Here is a 19,665-nt window from a genome sequence, read left to right on the forward strand (position 1 = left end):
GACTTGGGCAGAGAAATGGCAGATGAAGTTTACTCCAGACAAATGTGAGTAATGCATTTTGAAAGGTCTAATAGGTGGGAATTATAATGTAAATGGCAGAACGCTTAGAAAAATTGACAGGCAGAGATCTGGGTGTACAGGTCCACAGATCACTGAAAGTGGAAATGCAGGTGGATAAGGTGGTCAAGAAAGCATTTGGCATGCTTGCCTTCATCGGTCAGGACATTGATGAAATTGGCGAGTCATGATGCAGCTGTACAGAACCTCAGTTAGACCACATTTGGAATATTGCATACAATTCTGGTTGCCACACTACCAGAAGGATGTGGATGCTTTGGAAAGGGTAGAGAAGAGGTTTACCAGGCTGTTGCCTGGTATGGAAGATATTAGCTATGAGGAGAGGTAGGATAAACTCGGATTATTTTCACTGGAATGATGGAGGTTGAAGTGTGACCTAATAGAGGTTTACAAAATTATGAGTGACTAGGACGGAGTGGATAGTCAGATGTTTTTTCCCAGGGTGGAAAAGTCAAACCAGGAGACATAGGTTTAAGGTGTGAGGAGGAAAGTTTAGAGGAGATGTGCGAGGCAAATCTTTTGCACAAAGGGTGGTGAGTGCCTGGAACCCGCTGCCAGGGGAGGTGGTAGTGGAAGCAGATACAATAGCGACATTTAAGAGGCATCTTGATGAATGCGTGAATAGGATGGGATTAGAGGGATATGGACCCCGGAAATGCAGAAAGTTTTAGTTTAGATAGGCATCATAATCGGTGCAGGATTGAAGGGCCTGGTTACTGTGCTGTACTGTTCTTTATTCTTTGTTCTCCAGAACCAGATCCAGCACTGCTCCATCTCTTGTTGTGCCGTCTACATATTGACACAAAAAATCTCCCCTGAATACATTTCAAGAAATCTGCCCCCTCTAAACCCTTGACACGATGACTATCCCAATTTATGTTGGGGAAGTTGAAGTCCTCTTGTATAATTATCCGATTGTTATTCTTACACACCTCAGATTGATGTATGTAAATAGTTGAGGCCCCAACACTGATCTCTCTGGCACTCCGCTAGCTACATCTTGCCAACCTGAAAAAGACCCATCTATCCCTTCCCTCTGGTTCCTGTTAGCTTTATCCATACTTATATATTACCCCCTACAACATGAGCTCTTATCATGTGTAGTAACCTTTGATGTGGCACCTTTTCGAAATCCAACTACACTACACCCACAGCAGTGATGGGCAACAGGCCACATGCAACCCATCTGGGTTCTCAGTGTGGCCCATGAGTCATTTTGGGCAGAATATTCCCAAAAAATTGCAGTGTCATTTTTGGCAAGAAAATCCGTGAGATCCCCTCCAGACCTGGCGGTGCGATCTGCACCACAATTTTCTGACAGTTTGAAAATTTTTATTTCCCCCACGTGAAAACCGCCACGTCTGAGGTGTTAAGCGTCTGATTCGCCTGCCCCAAGGGCGTTCTGAGCAATTAAATGCATGAAACGGCTCCACAGCACTTGCTACCATTCAATCTGAGAGGATGGTAGCAAGGAAACTTGCACCTCGATTCTCGGAGGGGCCCCTCAGTCATTTTCTGGATGCTATAGAGGAGAGGCGGGCAACAATATACCCTTGTTCTACTAGGAGGCACTCCAGCAGGGTGACAAATCCCACCTGGGACATGGTCGCAGCACTGGTTAGTGCCAGCAGCCAGACCAAGAGTACAAGGTAGAAATAAAATGAAGGAGCTACTCTGCTCATCCAGGCGCAGCAATTCCTTTCACCTCTCTGCACCCCACACTTCCGCAACCCCCAGAATGTCACCTCGATCCCCCATGTCGGCACTTTGCAGGTCCCCAGCATCCGACCTCCCACAATATCCCCAAACCCCCTCCCTGGCACTCCTCATCAGAACCCCTCTTTGCTTAAGCACAGTGCCCACATATGTTAGATGTCATTGACATTTGACCCACCAGGCATCCAGCTCACATTATCCTTATTTGTGTTCCTGCAGGAGAAGCTTGCCCACAACTGGTGCGGGAGGGGAAGATGGGCAGGTGGGATGCCAGAACTGAGGATCCTGACTCCGTATGAGGAGAGAGCCATGGAGCTCGCAGGGGAGGAGCAGGAGTGGGCCTGGGGTTGTAGGCCTGTGACAGAAAAGTGAGGAGCCACAAACCCTTCACCCAGATGACTAGTCTGAAATGCGGTCTGTGTAGTCCAAACCCTTGATAAAGCTGCAATATCTTACACAGGACTTACGGGGTGGGAATGATTATCTTCACCGTGGTTCTCGCGGAGTACGAGCTCCCCCACTGAGGGGCAGGGGAACTCCATTTAGCATTGTACAAAAGGTCGGTCAGTAAGGCACCGACCACGGAGACCTGGGAGGGTTCTACCGGGAAGCATATTTCCATAATTGTAAATAATCAAGGTCTTTATTTTACTCAGTGTGGACTCACCGTGTCCTTATGAAACTGGCGATGAGGAGTAAACTGGTTTGTGTCGCCCCTGTAACCTACTCGACTGAGCCACCTCCCCGATTTTCTGGACTCAGATTGGAACCAATTATTTCGCCAAACCTCTGTTTGGGCGATTGGATGCATTTTATATCGTACTTGAAGACTGGAGCCAGTACACAGAATGAATGTGTTAGTTCTTCCGGGCCAACAACATCACGGAGAGCGCTCTGCCGACAGTCATTCCGAGTGATCAGGAGTTTCACATTCCCGGTGGCATCAAATACATACTCATTTGGCCAATCCATGGCACTTGTGGCACAACACTTTAACCCCACCCTGTCTGTGATCGTTCAAAGGTATTGTTTTAATACAGCGGTAAGGTCCTCCGGTGAGTCTGTCACTGAGTTCATATCATGGCTATGGAAGATAGCCGAGTTTTGTGAGCATGGAACTGCTTTATCAGATTTGCTCTACGATCGTTTGGTCTGTGGTGTAACTAATATGGAAGCACAGAAATAACATTTGGCTGAACCCTACCTGACTTTTCAACAGACGCTATTGATCTCTTTGTCTTGAGAAAACGCGGAACGCGGCGTCCAAGAAATACAAGTGATGGAGGTGACCATTTTGGAGTGTCGCCCTCGCATGATATCCCCATGGCCCAGACTGACCACCGCAGTGACCCTGGCCACTGGGCAGAGGGCTGGCCGTTGAAATGTGGGATGTCCCCAGACTCGGCTGAAGGAGATGCCGGTCTCTCTGTGACATGTGGGCGCTGGTCTAGGCGTAACTGCAGGCAGCAGCGGGGCCAGTGCTCCAGGTGCCGTGGTCGAGGTAGGAGCAGCCCCCAGGCTGGGCCTTGCATCTGGATGACCCAGAAGAGGCAAAGAATGAGGCTGAGATGCAGTTAAATTGTTTGGCATTCCCCCCTTGTGGCCCCTATTTGTGTCCCGATACAGGTGAATGGCCATATGTTCCAGGTGGAATTGCTGTTTCTATGCTGGCGCAGAGCACCTTTGATTTAAATAATTGGTGTGTGCATACTTTGACTTTGGTAGACACGATGGCTCGTTTAGCCACTTATACTGGGGAACAGCTGAATAAGTGGGGAAGGCGCTTACTCCAGTGGTTTGTGGGCGTAAATCGGTTTGTCTTCCCCTCATTGTCATGCGAGGAAGCAGCCCTAGCCTGTTGGATTGGCTGGATATCCTCTAAGTGGGATCTGATGGTCTGTGTGTGATGCTGAGAAAATTCCCCGAGGTTTTCCAGCCTGGCTTGTGTACAATTAAAGGGGCTGAGCCCAAGATCCAGGTGGACCCAAAGACCCAGCTCCGAAATCTTTGTGCCTTCCCGGTTACCTACGCTTTAGTGGAGAAAGCCGAGACCAAACTCCATTGTCTGGAGAATTTGGGCATTATTTGGACTCCCCGTGTCTATGTGGGTCTCACCACCACAACCCAAAGATGTGCAGGGTAGGTGAATTGGCCAGGCTAAATGCTCCTTAATTAGAAAATGACATTTGGGGACTCTAAATTTAAAAAAAGAATATTAGGCCTGTGCACTTCGCTGATTGGGCGGGGTCGGTCGGTCCCTGTCATGAAGCTAGATACGTCAGTCCACCTCTGTGAAGACTAGAAATTGACGGTGAACAAGCCCTCAAAATTAGACTGTTATCCTTTAACCCGCAGCGATGATCTTTATGCTACATTGGAATGGGTCCAGCCGGGGACCCTGGTCGTGCACTCAGATCCTGCGCGGACCAGCTGGCAGATGTGTTCGTGGACATCTTCAACCTTTCCGTTCTGAAGTCCCCACCTGCTTCAAGAAGACCACCATCATACCAGTGCCAAAGAAGAAGCAGTCAGAATACCGGAGGGAGATAGAGAGCCTAGTGCAGTGATGTAACAACAACAATCTCTCCCTCAATGTCAGCAAAATTAAAGAGCTGGGGCGCGATTCTCCGACCCCCCACCGGGTCGGAGAATCGCCGGGGGCTGGCGTGAATCCCGCCCCCGCCGTGTCGCGAATTCTCCTCCACTGGAGATTCGGCGGGGGCGGGTATCGCGCCGTGCAGGTCGGCGGGAATCCCCCGGTGATTCTCCGGTCCGCGATGGGCCGAAGTCCCGTCGCTGTCAACACACGCCAGCTGGCGTGGATTGAACCACCTTTGGGACGGCGGGACACGGCGGCACAGGCGCGCTCCGGGGTCCTGGGGGGGGGTGCGGGGCGATCTGGCCCCGGGGGGTGCCCCCACGGTGGCCTGGCCCACGATCAGGGCCCATCGATCCGCGGCCGGGCCTGTGCCGTGGGGGCACTCTTTTCCTTCCGCCTTCGCCATGGTCTCCACCATGGCGGAGGCGGAAGAGACCCCCTCCACTGCGCATGCGCGGGGATACCGTGAGCGGCCGCTGACGCTCCCACGCATGCGCCGCCCGACAAAGTCAGTTTCGCGCCAGCTGGCGGGGCACCAAAGGCCTTTCCCGCCAGCCGGCGGGGCGGAAATCAGTCCGGCCCGGGCCTAGCCCCTCAAGGTGAGGGCTCGGCTGCTCAAGATGCGGAGACTTCCGCACCTATGGGGCGGCGCGATGCCGGACTGATTCGCGCCGTTTTTGGTGCCGGTCGGCAGATAGGAAGAGTGAAGGACAGAGGAGGGAACGTGGTCGTGGACCTAGCAGGGGTGACCGGGGTGTTTAAGGAGTTTTATAGCCGGCTATACGAGTCGGAGACCCCAGCTGGGGTGGAAGGGATGAGGCAGTTTCTGGGAGGGCTGGAGTTTCCGAGCATGGAGGAAGGGTTGGTGGATGGGCTGGGGTCCCCGATTGGAATTGAAGGCATAGCAGAGGAGCTAGAGGCCATGCAGTCGGGTGAGGCCCCGGGACCAGATGGCTACCCAGTGGAATTCTACAAGCGGTTCTCTGAGATGCTGGGCCTGCTGCTGGTGAGGACATTGAATGAGGCAAGGGAGCGGGGTGTCCTTTCCCCAACAAAGTCACAGGCCTCGATCTCACTGATCCTGAAGCTGGAGGAGGACCCAAAGTTATGCGTGTCATACAGGCCAATCGCCCTATTGAATGTTGGTGCTAAACTGTTGGCTAAAATCTTGGCCTCAAGGTTAGAAGACAGTGTCCCGGAGGTGATGGGGGGGGGGGGGGGATCAGACGGGGTTTGTTAAGGGCAGGCAGCTAATGGCCAACGTTAGAAGGCTCTTAAATGTTATCATGATGCCCTCAGAGTGGAGGGAGATGGAGGTAGTGGTTGTGATGGATGCGGAAAAGACCTTTGACCGGGTGGAGTGGAATTATTTGTGGGAAATGTTAGGATGGTTCGAGTTTGGTCAGGGCTTCATTGATTGGGTTCGGCTGCTGTACCAGGCACCAGTAGCAAGTGTACAAACAAATCTGCTGACGTTGGGCTATTTTAAGCTGCACCGAGGGACAAGGCAAGGGTGCCCCCTCTCCCCGCTGTTGTTTGCCCTGGCCATAGAGCCATTGGCGATAGCGCTCAGAGCATCTAGGGACCGGAAGGGGATGATTCGGGGAGGGGTGGAACACAGGGTCTCCCTGTACACTGACAACCTGCTCCTGTATATTTCTGACCTGTTAGGGGGGGATGGGGGAGATTAAGTGGATCTTGGGTGAATTTGCCCATTTTCCGGGGTATAAACTGAATATGGGGAGAAATGAGATGTTCGCGATCCAGACGAGAGGGCAGGAGAGGAGACTGGGAGAGCTGCCATTTAGAGTGGTGGGAGGGAGCTTCCGCTATTTGGGAATCCAAATGGCACGGGAATGGGAGACATTACATAAGCTAAATCTAAAGCTAAACTAGTAGAGCAAATGAAGGAGGACTTTCGAAGGTGGGACATGCTCCAGCTATCACTGGCAGAGAGGGTACAGACCATGAAAATGACTGTCCTCCCCAGATTTCTGTTTGTTTTCCAGTGCCTCCTCATCTTTATCCCAAAGGCCTTTTTAAAATGGGTAAACAAGGTGATTTTGGGTTTTGTGTGGGCGGGTAAAACCCCACGAGTGAAGAAAGTGTTACTGGAGCGAAGTTGAGGGGAGGGTGGGCTGGCACTGCCGAACCTTTGCAACTATTACTGGGTGGCAAATATAGCCCATGATTGGGAAGTGGGTAGTGGGGTGGGGGTCGGTGTGGGAGCGAGTGGAGGCGGCATCGTGTAAGGACACAAGTCTGGGGGCATTGATTTTAAAAAAAAATATTTTTATTAAGGTATTTTCAAATTTTTATAATAATAACAATGACATAAACATGGTATAATAAACATTTCCACCCCCATCCCAATCTTCACACCCCCCAACCATAAAACAATAATCCGCCCCCCCCCCCCCCCACCCCGCTTGCATCTGCTGACATTTACATTTTCCCCGAGAAAGTCGACGAACGGCTGCCACCTCTGGGTGAACCCGACCATTGACCCTCTTAAGGCAAACGTTATTTTCTCGAGACTGAGAAACCCAGCCACGTCACTAACCCAGGTCTCTACACTCGGGGGCTTCGAGTCCCTCCACATTAACAAGATCCGTCTCCGGGCTACCAGGGAGGCAGAGGCCAAGATGTCAGCCTCTTCACGCCCTGAACTCCCGGCTCTTCCAACACTCCAAAGATCGCTACCTCCAGACTCGGCACCACCCGTGTTTTTAGCATCGTGGACATTGCCTTAGCAAAACCCTGCCAAAACCCTCTAAGCTTCGGGCATGCCCAAAACACGTGGGCATCATTTGCTGGGCTTCCCGCACACCTCACGCACCTGTCTTCTACCCCCAAAGACTTGCTCATCCGAGCCACTGTCATGTGTGCCCGGTGGACTACCTTAAATTGTATCAGGCTAAGCCTGGCACATGATGAGGACGTATTAACCCTGCATAGGGCATCCGCCCACAGACCCGCCTCTATTTCTCCTCCTAGCTCATCCTCCCACTTGTCCTTAAGCTCCTCCACCGGAGTTTCCTCCACCTCCGAAAGCTCCTGGTAAATATCCGATACCTTCCCCTCTCCCACCCAGGTACTGGAGACTACTCTATCCTGTATCCCGTGGCGGCAGCAGTGGAAAGGCCGGAACCTGGGCCGGGATTCTCCCAGAATTGGCGGGGTGGCCCGTACCGGTGCCAAGAGTGGCGTGACCCACTCCGGCGTCGGGCCGCCCCGAAGTTGCGGAATCCTCCGCACTTCCGGGAGCTAGGCCGGTGCTGCATGGGTTGGCGCTGCGCCGACTGGCAGCGAAGGGCCGTCGCCGGCCGGCGTGAGTTGGCGCATGCGCAGAACCGCCGGTGTGTTTCCTGCGCATGCGCAGGGAGTTTCTTCTCTGCGCCGGCCATGGCAGAACCTTACACAGGCCGGCGCAGAGGGAAAGAGTGCCCCCAGGGCCCACTTCGCGGGCCACGATCGCGGGGCCTGATCCCCCCGCGCCCCTCCGAGGACCCCGCTAACTGCCCTCCAAGCTAGATCCCGCCGGGATGGACCATGTCCATTTCACGCCGGCGGGAGTGGCCTAAAATGGGGGGCCTCTCGGCCCATCGGGGACCGGAGAATTGCCGGGGGAGCCGCTGCCACCAGCCCCCGACCGGCGCGGCACGATCCCCGCCCCCCGCCCGAAAACCGGCGCTGGAGAATTCGGCAGCAGGCGTCGGAGTGGCGGGGCGGGATTCACGCCACCCCCAGCGATTCTCTGACCCGGCGGGGGGTCGGAGAATCCCGCCCCTGTTTTCTCAGGAAGTCTCGCACCTGCAAATACCTAAACCCGTTCCCTGCTGGCAATTCAAATTTATCCTTCAAAGCTTTCAAGCTGGTGAAGCTGCCATCTACAAATAGTTCCCCCATTCTTCTAATTCCTGCCCTTTGCCATCTCCAGAACCCTCCATCCAGCCTACGCGGTACAAACCTGTGGTTATTATAAATCGCGGTCCAAACCGATGCTCCCTCCACTCTCTTATATCTCCTCCACTGCCCCCAGATTCTCAGAGCCGCCACCACCACCGGACTTGTGGAGTATCGGTCTGGCGAGAACGGAAGAGGTGCCGTTATCAATGCTCCCAGACTTGTGTCTTTACATGACACCGCCTCTATCTGCTCCCACACCCACCCCTCTCCCACTACCCACTTCCTAATCATGGCTATATTAGCCGCCCAGTAGTAATTGCAGAAGTTCGGCAGCACCAACCCACCCTCCCCCCGACTGCGCTCCAGCAATACTTTCTTCACTCGCAGGGTTTCACCCACCCACACAAAGCCCAAAATAACCTTATTCACCCGCTTGAAAAAAGCCCTTGGGATGAAGATGGGAGGCACTGAAAGACAAACAGAAATCTGGGGAGGACCATCATTTTCACGGTCTGTACCCTCCCCGCCAGTGATAGCGGGAGCATGTCCCATCTCTTAAAGTCCCCTTTCATTTGTTGTACAAGCTGGGATAGGTTTAACTTGTGCAATGACTCCCACTCCTGTGTCACCTGGATTCCCAAATACCGAAAGCTCTTTCCAACCATTCTAAGCGGCAGCTCTCCCATTTTCTTCTCCTGCCCTCTTGCCTGGATCGCGAACATCTCGCTTTTCCCCATGTTCAATTTATACCCCGAAAAATTGCCAAATTCCCCCAGGATTCGTATAACTTCTCCCATCCCCTCCAACGGGTCTGAAATGCACAAGAGCAGGTCATCTGCATAAAGCGAGACCCGGTGCTCCACTCCCCTCCCCCCGAACCAGCCCTTTCCTGTTCCTAGAGGCTCTTAACGCCATGGCCAATGGCTCTATGGCCAGAGCAAACAGCAGCGGGGAGAGGGGGCACCCTTGCCTCGTTCCTCGGTGTAGTTTAAAATACCCCGACCTCAGCCAGTTCGTACGCACACTCGCCACTGGTGCCTGGTAGAGCAACCACACCCAGTCAATGAAGCCCTCACCAAACTCAGACCTTCCCAGCACCTCCTACAGGTAATTCCACTCCACCCGATCAAAAGCCTTCTCCGCATCCAACGCTGCCACCACCTCCACCTCCCTTCCTCCCGAGGACATCATAATAACATTTAGAAGACTTCGAACATTGGCCTTGAGTTGCCTGCCCTTTACAAATCCAGTCTGATCTTCCCCTAACACCCCCGGGACACAATCCTCTATCATTGTGGCCAGTATCTTAGCCAGCAGTTTGGCGTCCACATTCAGTAGAGAAATCGGCCTGTATGACCCTCATTGCTCCGGATCCTTCTCCCATTTCAAGATCAGTGAAATCGAGGTCTGCAACGTTGTTGGAGGGAGGACCCCCTTCTCTCTTGCTTCATTAAATGTCCTTACCAGCAGTGGACTCAATATCTCTGAAAACTTCTTATAGAATTCCACCGGATAGCCGTCAGGCCCCGGGGCCTTGCCCGACTGCATGCCCTCCAGCCCCTTGATTATTTCCTCAATCTCAATTGGGGTTCCCAGCCCTTCCACTAGATCCTCATCAACCCTTGGGAACCTCAACTGATCCAAAAACTGCCTCATCCCCTCCACTCCCGCCAGGGATTCCGACTCATATTATTTGCTGCGAAAGTCCTTGAACACCTCATTCACCTCCACTGGGTCCAGGACCGTATACCCACCTCTACTCTTTACTCTCCCTATCTCCCTGGCTGCCTCCCTTTTTCTGAGCTGGTGCGCTAACATTCTGCGTGCCTTTTCCCCATATTCATAAACCGCCTTCCCTTGCCTTCCTCAGCTGTTCCACCGCTTTCCCTGTAGTCAACAGCCCAAGCTCCGCCTGTAACCTCCGTCGCTCCCTCAGTAGCCCTGCGTCCGAGGCCTCCGAGTATCTCCTGTCCACCTGGAGTATCTCCTCAACTAACCTATCCCTCTCAGCCCATTCCGCCTTTTCTCTGTGGTCCCGTATCGAGATTAATTCCCCTCTGACCACTGCCTTCAGAGCTTCCCAAACCGTCGCTGCGGAGACCTCCCCCCTTATCATTTGTTTCCAGGTAGTTCTGGATGGACCTGTTAACCCGCCCACAGACCACTTCGTCCGCTAACAACCCCACATCCAGCCTCCACAGTGGGCATTACCCTCTCTCCACACTAACCCGTAGATCCACCCAATGTGGGGCATGATCCGACACTGCAATTGCCGAGTACTCAGTATCCACCACCCCCGATATTAGCGCCCTGCTCAGAACAAAAATGTTGATGCGAGAGTATATCTTGTGGACATGGGAGAAAAAAGAAAACTCCTTCGCCCTTGGCCGTGCAAACCTCCATGGATCTACTCCCCCCATCTGTTCCATAAACCCCTTCAAATCCTTTGCCGTGGCAGGCATCCTCCCTGTCTTGGACTTTGAGCGGTCTAATTCCGGTGAATGACTGTGTTAAAATCTCCTCCCATAATCAGGTTATATAACTCTAAGTCTGGGATTTTACCTAACACCCACCTCATAAATTCCACATCGTCCCAATTCGGAGCATATATGTTAACGAGTACCACCCGCACCCCCTCCAGCTTCCCACTCACCATTACGTACCTACCCCCCTTGTCTGACACGATTCTCCCTGCCTCGAATGCCACTCGTTTATTGATCAAGATCGCTACCCCCCTGGTCTTTGAGTCCAGCCCTGAGTGGAATACTTGGTCGACCCACTCCCTTCTCAATCTAGTCTGGTCTATAACTTTTAGGTGTGTCTCTTGTAGCATTGCCACATCCGCCTTCAGCCCCCTCGCAAACATGCGAGCCCTCTTTACAGGCCCATTCAACCCTCTAACATTCCATGGTCAGGGGGCTTCTCTCTCCACCCCCCCCTACACCTGCCAACTAGCCATCACCCTTTTTAGGCCAGCCTCCAGCTCGCGCCCCCGGCCTCCTCAAGCCCCCCTCGGGCATTCGCCATCCCCAACCTCCCATTTGTCCCCTGGTAACAGTTCCTCCCCTGTCAGCAAAGCAGCTCCCCCCGTCTCCCTCCCTCCCTAGCAACAGCACTAGAAACCCAACACCCCATATCAAGCTCCAGCTTAACACCTGCTCGCCCCCCACTGTGCTTCCGTGAGTCAGCTGACCCAAGCTGACCTGATAGCGCCCCCCCCCAACCCCGGCACCAAGCAGTCTGTCTCCCCATTGTTCTCTCCCCTCTCCCCCCCCACTTAAACAAACATTTTCAAAGCATCACATTTCCCAGTAAACAAACATCAGAAAAAACAGTGCAAAAGCGACCACAGAAGAAGAAGAAAAAACAACCCCAGAAACCAGCCCCCCTCTAACCATCTCCCTCTAAGACAAAGTTAACTTTAGCCATCAAAGCAGCCCCTTATTGCAAATAACACTACTTATACAACCCAACACAACAAATCGCCACCACAGTAATCTCCAAGGCTTCAGTGTCTTTTAGCTCACCTCCAGTCTTTTTTCTTTGATAAAAGTCCATACATCGTCCGGCGTTTCAAAGTAGAAGATCCGTTCCTCATGTGTCACCCACAGACGGGCTGGGTACCACATCCCAACCTTCACCCCTTCTTAAAGAGGGCCGTTTTTGCCCGATTAAACCCAGCTCGCCTCTTGGCCAAATCCGCACCCAGGTCCTGATAAATGCGCAGCTCACAATTCTCCCACTTGCTGCTCCATTCTTTCTTGGCCCACCGCAGAACATGTTCCTTGTCCAGGAATCGGTGTAAAAGTACCACCATCTCCCTCGGCGGCTCATTCGCTCGGGGCTTCTTCGCGAGGGCTCTGTGCGCTCTGTCCACTTCCAGGGGCCAGGGGAACGCCTCAGCTCCCATCAACTTCTCCATCATATTCGTCACATAGGCCCTTGCATCCAATCCCTCACTGCCTTCGGGGAGGCCAACGATTCTCAGATTCTGCCTCCTGGACCTGTTCTCCAGGTCCTCCAGCTTCTCCTGCATTCTTTTCTGGCGGTCATTCATCAACTTCACCTCGGTCTCCAGCAAGGTTACGTATTCCTCGGGCTCGGACACCTTTTTCTCCACCTCCTGGATCGCACGTTCGTGTGTCTCCTGATTCTGCACCACCTGATCAATCGAAGCCTTGATCGGGTCCAGCGTGTCCTTCTTAAGCTTGGCAAAGCAATCTTCAAAAAACTTCACCAGCTGCTCTGTCAACCACTGTGCCGTCTCCCCGTGGCCCTTACTCGCCACCATGCTTTCCCGCGTTGCCGGCTCTACTCGCGTCTTCCTTGTAGGACTTTGTCTTCTCACACGGCCATTTCTAGTCCAATTCTTCATGCACTGGAGGGGAATTTCCCCTCACTGTCTCACTCTTCACTGATTTATCCCATAAAATCCAGAAAAAAATGGGGAAAAAGGTCCAAATGTCCGTCACAGGCCGGAGCTATCAAATGTGCGACCTACTCCTCCATGGCCGCCACCGGAAGATGTCTAGGGGCATTGATAACGTGATAACGGCACCTCTGCCATTTTCGCTGGCCCGATACTCCATAAGCCCGGTGGTAGTGGTGGCCCTGAGAGTCTGGGGGCAGTGGAGGAAGCACATGAGAGTGGAGAGAGCATTGGTCTGGGCTCCAATTTGTAACAATCATCAGTTTATCCCGGGAAGACTGGATGGGGAGTTTCGGAGGTGGCAGAGAGCAGGGATCAAGAGTATGGGGGATTTATTCATAGATGGGAGCTTCCCCTGCTTGAAGGATTTAGAGGAGAAATTTGAATTGCCAGCAGGAAACGGATTCAGGTATCTGCAGGCACGGGATATTTTGCGAAGACAGGTTTCAACCTTTCCGCTCCTACCACCACGGGGGATACAGGGCAGGGTAGTTTCTAGGACATGCTAGGGGATGGGAGAAGGGAAGGTATCGGATATCTACAAAGACCTCATGGAGTCAGAGGTAACTCAGATAGAGGAGCTAAAGGACAAATGAGAAGATGAGTTAGGGGGGGAGATAGAGGCAGGTCTGTGGGCGGATGCCTTGAGTAGAGGCAATACGTCCTCATCATGTGCCAGGCTCAGCCTGATACAATTTAAGGTAGTTCACCGGGCACACATGACGGTGGCCCGGATGAGCAAGTTTTTTAGGGTAGAGGACAGGTGTGCTGGGGAAGCCAGCAAATCATGTCCATATGTTTTGGGCATGCCCGAAGCTTAGGGGATTCTGGCAGAGTTTTGCAGATGTCATGTCCACGGTACTAAAAACACAGGTGGTGCCGAGATCAGAGGTGGAGATTTTTGGAGTGTCAGAAGATCCGGGAGTCCAGGGGGTGAGAGAGGCTGAGGTCTTGGCCTTTGCCTCCCTGGTAGCCCGGAGACGGATATTGCCAGCGTGGAGGTACTCGAAGCCCCCGAGTGCAGAGACCTGGGTTAGCGACTTGGCTGCGTTTCTCAGTCTTGAGAAAATCAAGTTCGCCCTAAGAGGGTCAATGCTAGGGTTCGTCCAGAGGTCGCAGCCGTTTGTTAACTTCTTCGGGGGAAATTAACTGTCAGCAGAGACAAAAAATTTAAAGAGGGTGGCGGGGGGGTGGGGGGGTGGGGGGGGGGGGGGGGTGGGGGGTGGGGGGGGGGTGGAAGTTAGGCTATTTTCTGTTTAGGGTAAGAGGGACTTGTTAGGGATGGAGATGATTTATGCAATATGTTTATATTTGGATTTCCATTGTTTACTGTTGTTGTTACTGTTATTATTACAAAATTACAATTACCTTAATAAAATGTTTTTTAAAAAAAACATAATTTCCTATTCATAAATCCGTGCTGACTATTCCCAACCAAGCCATTATTATCACATCCTTTATGATAGATTCTAGTGGTTTCTAGAAACCCATCCCTAACACACTACAGAACCTTGTCCTCCACAGCATTAGTGCTCATTATGTTTGACCAGTTTATATGTAGCTTGAAGTCACCAATGAATACTGTATTACCCATGCTACATGCTTCTCTATCTCCTGATTAATACCATGCCCTACACTACCACTACTGTTTGGGGACCTATTAACAACTCCTACCAATGTTTGCTGCCCCTTGCTGTTTCTTAGCTCCAACCAAACTGATTCCACATTTTGTTCTTCTGATTCAAGACCTCCCCCCCCACTTCCTAATGTACTGATTTTATCCTTATTATTAGTGCAAAACTTGCCCCTTTTGCTTTTTTCCTATCCTTCCAAAATGTTGAATATCCTTGGATATTCAGTTCCCAGTTTATGACACTCTGTAGCCACATTTCCGTAATGGCAATTAGATCATGTCCATTTACCTCTATTTGTGCCTTTAAATAATTTGTGTTGTTGCGGATGCTGTGTGCATTCAGGTAGAGGGCCTTACCTTTGCCTTTTCACTTTATTTCACATTCTAAATTTAGGTGATGCTTGCCTTTGTTTCACCAACATTCTAATTTCACTTGCTACTTTTCTATTTCTTGTTCCTTCCAATTTGAGCTACCCTCAGGATAACATCCCTCCGATAAGCTAATTTAAACCTTCCCTAATAGAACTAGCTAACCTCCCAGATTTGGTCCTGGCTCTGTTAAGGTGTAATCCGTCCATCTTGTATAGGTACCACTTACCCTGGATCCAGTCCCAATTCCTGACAAATCTGATTTGCCTCCCTTCTACACCAATTCTACAGTTACATGTTTAATCAATCTGTCCTCCTGTTCCTATGCTCACCAGCACATGGCACTGGCATTAATCCTGAGATTACAGCTCTTGTGGTCTTGCTATTTAATTTCCTTCCTAACTCCCTAAATAACTCCCTAAAATCTACTTTCAGGACCTCATCCCTCTTCCTAATTTTGTCGTTGTTACCAATGTAGAGCATGACCTCTGGCTGTCCGTGATTCTCCAGAAGGATGTCCTGCAACCACTTTGTGACATCCTTGACCCTGGCACCATGGAGGCAACACTCCATCTGGAGCCATGTTTGCTCCACAGACAACTGTCTGATCCCAGACTATCGAATCCCTTTTCACTATTGCTCTTCCACTCTTCTTCCTCCACTCCTATGCAGCTGAGCCGGGTGGTCGCTGAGAGAAATGGCAGGAGCTGGTTGAGTGGCATGATGCATGTGTGCGGGGGTGCTGGCAGCCGGGGAAAACCTGCACCTTCAGTGATGTTACCTCTGAGCTTCACGCTGAGTCAATGGCATGTTAAATTCTTGTTTTTACAGGGGTGCGGTTTCTCCCTATGAATTACAGAATTGTTGCCGGCCGCAGGCTCCACGATCCTTCTGACACCCGTCCTGCACTTTGAAAAAGACTGTTTTAGACTGCCTAGCAGTCATCCATTCCCTCTCTGCCTGTATGCTGCCAGTGTGACGACATTCTGAAAGATGCTATCCACATACTTCTCTGCCTCATTCATGGATGCACAACTGTAACTCCAGCTGCCATTTGAGTTCCGAAACCTAGAGCTCAAGATTCTACAGCCTGTGACATTTCCTGGAACTGTGGTTCGCCGAGGGCACATGATGCATCCGTGACTTCCCACATATTGCAGGATGTCCTTCCAGTGGGCTGAGCTGACCTGCCATTCTGGCTAAAAAAACATTTATTACAATCAGAATAAGTAGAATAACTTACCAGTTACTCACCAATTAGCTTCTTCCCCTGCACTGAAGTAAGAGCCAACTACTGGAGGTTGAGAAGAGTTAGAAAAAGAATGGAGCACCTCTTTCCCCTAACCCCCTCACTCACCAAACTCCCACTTTACACTCTGTGTACCAGAAGCAAAACACTCGGTGCAGACAAAGCAGCACTAAGGAAGACCTGTTTTTACATTTACTGAAAAACAACTGATTCATGCACCTGGAAAACAGTTTAAGTTAGCTACCTATTTAACTAGCAGCAGCTGCTCTCAGAGAGCTTGGAGACCCCTGTTTTAAGGCTGGAATAAAACTTGACTTCTTTTAACTTAAGGTCTAATTTTAGTTAATTGGAAGTTAAAGAAAAAACCCTTAAAACCCTCTCACTCACCAGGTCCCAGTGAAGACCAGAACTTGCTTCCTGTTAACTAATGAATCCTCTATCCATGTGCATATGTTACCCACAACACCATGTGCACCAAACATGTGAAATGCCTTTTTACGTTGCACCTTATCAAATGTCATTTGGAAACCCAAATAAGCCACATTTGCTGGTTTACCATTATCCACCCTGATTGTTCCCTCCTCAAAGAACTCTAATAAATTAGTCATGCATAAGACCATGCTGACTATGCCTGAATGCATTGGGGTTTTCTAAATGTCCTTTAACTACCTCTTTGATAATGAATTCAAGTATTTTTCCAATGAGAGATGTTAGATTAACTGGCCATAGTTTACTGATCCGGGACTATTCGTGGGAAACGTTTTGTGTCTTCTACAATGAATACAAAATACGAGTTCAATTCTTCCACCATTTCCTTGTTTCCAATTATTAGTTCCCCAGTCTCACTTTCTAAGATTGGATTGAATTTGGATTTGTTTTATTGTCACGTACCGAGGTACAGTGAAAAGTATTGTTCTGCGTACAGTCCAGACAGATCGTTCCATACATGAGAAAAAACATGGTACATACATAAATACACAATGTAAATACATAGACACAGGCATCAGGTGAAGCATACGGTGTGCAAAACTACTCAGTAGAGAAGATGTGTGGAGAGTTCAGTTCAGTCAATATGAGGGTCATTGAGGGATCTGGTAACAGCGGGGAAGAAGCTGTTTTTGAACCTGTTAGTGTGTGTTCTCAGACTTTTGTATCTCCTGCCCGATGGAAGAAGTTGGAAGAGTGAGTAAGCCTGGTGGGAGGGATCTTTTATTATGCTGCCCACTTTCCCCAAGCAGAGGGAGGTGTAGACAGAGTCAATGGATGGGAGGCCGGTTTGTGAGATGGATTGGGCAGTGTTCATGACTCTCTATAGTTTTTACGGACTTGGGCCGAGCAGTTGCTGCGATGCAGTCAGATAGGATGCTTTCTATGGTGCATCTGTAAACATTGGCAAGAGTCAATGTGGACATGCTGAATTTCCTTTGTTTCCTGAGAAACTATAGGCACTTTTGTGTTTTCTTGGTTGTAGCATCGACATGCGTGGACCAGGACAGATTGTTGGTGATGTAGACAGTAGCGTGTATGACACTTCTCTTTCTGAAGTCAATGACCAGCTCTTTAGTTTTGTTGACGTTGAGGGATGGATTGGTGTTGTTACACCATGCCATTAGGTTCTCTATCTCCCTCCTGTTCTCTGACTCATCATTGTTTGAGATCCGACCCACTATAGTCGTGTCATTAACAAACTTGTAGATGGAGTTGGAGCCAAATTTTGCCACACAGTCGTGTGTATAGGGAGAACAGGAGGGGGTTAAGTACGCAGCCTTGCGGGGCCCGGTTTTGAGGAATATCGTGGAGGAGGTGTTCTTATTTATCCTTACTGATTGTGGTCTGTGGGCCAGGAAGTCAAGGATCCAGCTGCAGAGTGAGGAGCCAAGTCATAGGTTTTGGAGCTTTGATATGAGCTTGGCTGGGATTATGGTGTTGAAGGAGGATCTGTAGTCAATGAAATGGGAGTCTGACATAGGAGTCCTTATTGTCGAGATGCTCCAGGGATGAGTGTAGGGCCAGGGAGACAGCGTCTGCTGTGGACATGTTGTGGCGGTATGCAAATTGTATTGGATCAAGGCAGTCTGGAGTATGGAGATGATGTGCCTCAAGACCAAGCTCTCGAAGCACTTTACAATGATAGATGTCAGGGGACCAATTCTCACTTTGGCCACTCATTTCCTTTTTATATCTTGATAGAAACTCTGACTGCCTGTATTTTATATTTTTAACTAGCTTTCACTCATACTCTAGCATGGTAGCATAGTGGTTAGCACTATTGCTTTACAGCGCCATGGTCCCAGGTTCGATTCCCAGCTTGTGTCACTGTCTGTGCGGAGTCTGCACGTTCTCCCTCTGTTGGCGTGGGTTTCCTCCTGGTTCATAGAATTTACAGATCATAGAATTTACAGTGCAGAAGGAGGCCATTCAGCCCATCGAGTCTGCACCGGCTCTTGGAAAGAGCACCCTACCCAAGGTCAACACCTCCACCCTATTCCCATAACCCAGTAACCCCACCCAACACGAAGGGCAATTTGGGAGACTAAGGGCAATTTACCATGGCCAATCCACCTAACCTGCACATCTTTGGACTGTGGGAGGAAACCGGAGCACCCGGAGGAAACCCACGCAGACACGGGGAGGACGCGCAGACTCCGCACAGACAGTGACCCAAGCCGGAATCGAACCTGGGACCCTGGAGCTGTGAAGCAATTGTGCTAACCACTATGCTACCGTGCTGCCCACCGTGCTCTCGGGTTTCCTCCCACAAGTCCCGAAAGACGTGCTGTTAGGTAATTTGGACATTCTGAATTCTCCCTCAGTGTACCCAAACAGGCGCCAGAATGTGGCGAGTAGCGGATTTTCACAGTAACCTCATTGCAGTGTTAATGTAAGCCTACTTGTGACAATAAAGATTATTAAAAATTAATTTCTCCCTCCTTATTATGTTTTTAGCCATTTGTTGATGGTTTCTAAAATTTGTCCAGTTTCCTGACCAACCACTATTTAATCTTTACAGTATTGTAGGTGCTTTTACCATCTTTACCTTCATTAATTAGCCATGGGTTCTGTCTCCTTCTCATATATTCTTTTTTTCTCAGTGGAATATATCCTTGTTTGAAAGTTATGATATCCCCTTAAATGTCTGCCATTGCTTCTCTACTCTCCTACCTTTTAACCAATTTTCCAAGTCTACTTTAGCAAACTCTGTCTCCATACCTTTGTAATGACCTTTATTTGAGCAGAAGGCAGGTTTGTAGAGTTATGTCACAGATCCGCCATGATCTCATTGAATGGTGCTGAAACAGGTTCAAGATGTTAAATGGCTTATTCCTGTTCCGATGTCAGGCTGTCGCTTGACTAGTCTGTGGGACAGCTCTCACAATTTGTGTATTTAAGTCCTCAAATGTTAGCCAGGAGGACCTTTCAAGGTCAAATGGGCTGGCTGTGCCTTTTTCATGTCCAAATCAGATGCCAAAGTTGATGCCACATGTTTGTTTTATCCTTAATATAATTTTTCATAGTGGTTTTATAGAATCACAGTTATCCAGCACAAAAAGAGGCACTTCGACCCAACGTGTCTGTACTGACCATCAAGCACCTATCCATTCTAATCCCGTTTAGATTAGGTTCATAACCTAGTATGCTATGGCATTTAATGTGCTCATCTAAATGCTTCTTTAATATTGTGA

This window comes from Scyliorhinus torazame, chromosome 6, assembly GCF_047496885.1.
Source record: "Scyliorhinus torazame isolate Kashiwa2021f chromosome 6, sScyTor2.1, whole genome shotgun sequence".
Taxonomy (NCBI): Eukaryota; Metazoa; Chordata; class Chondrichthyes; order Carcharhiniformes; family Scyliorhinidae; genus Scyliorhinus; species Scyliorhinus torazame.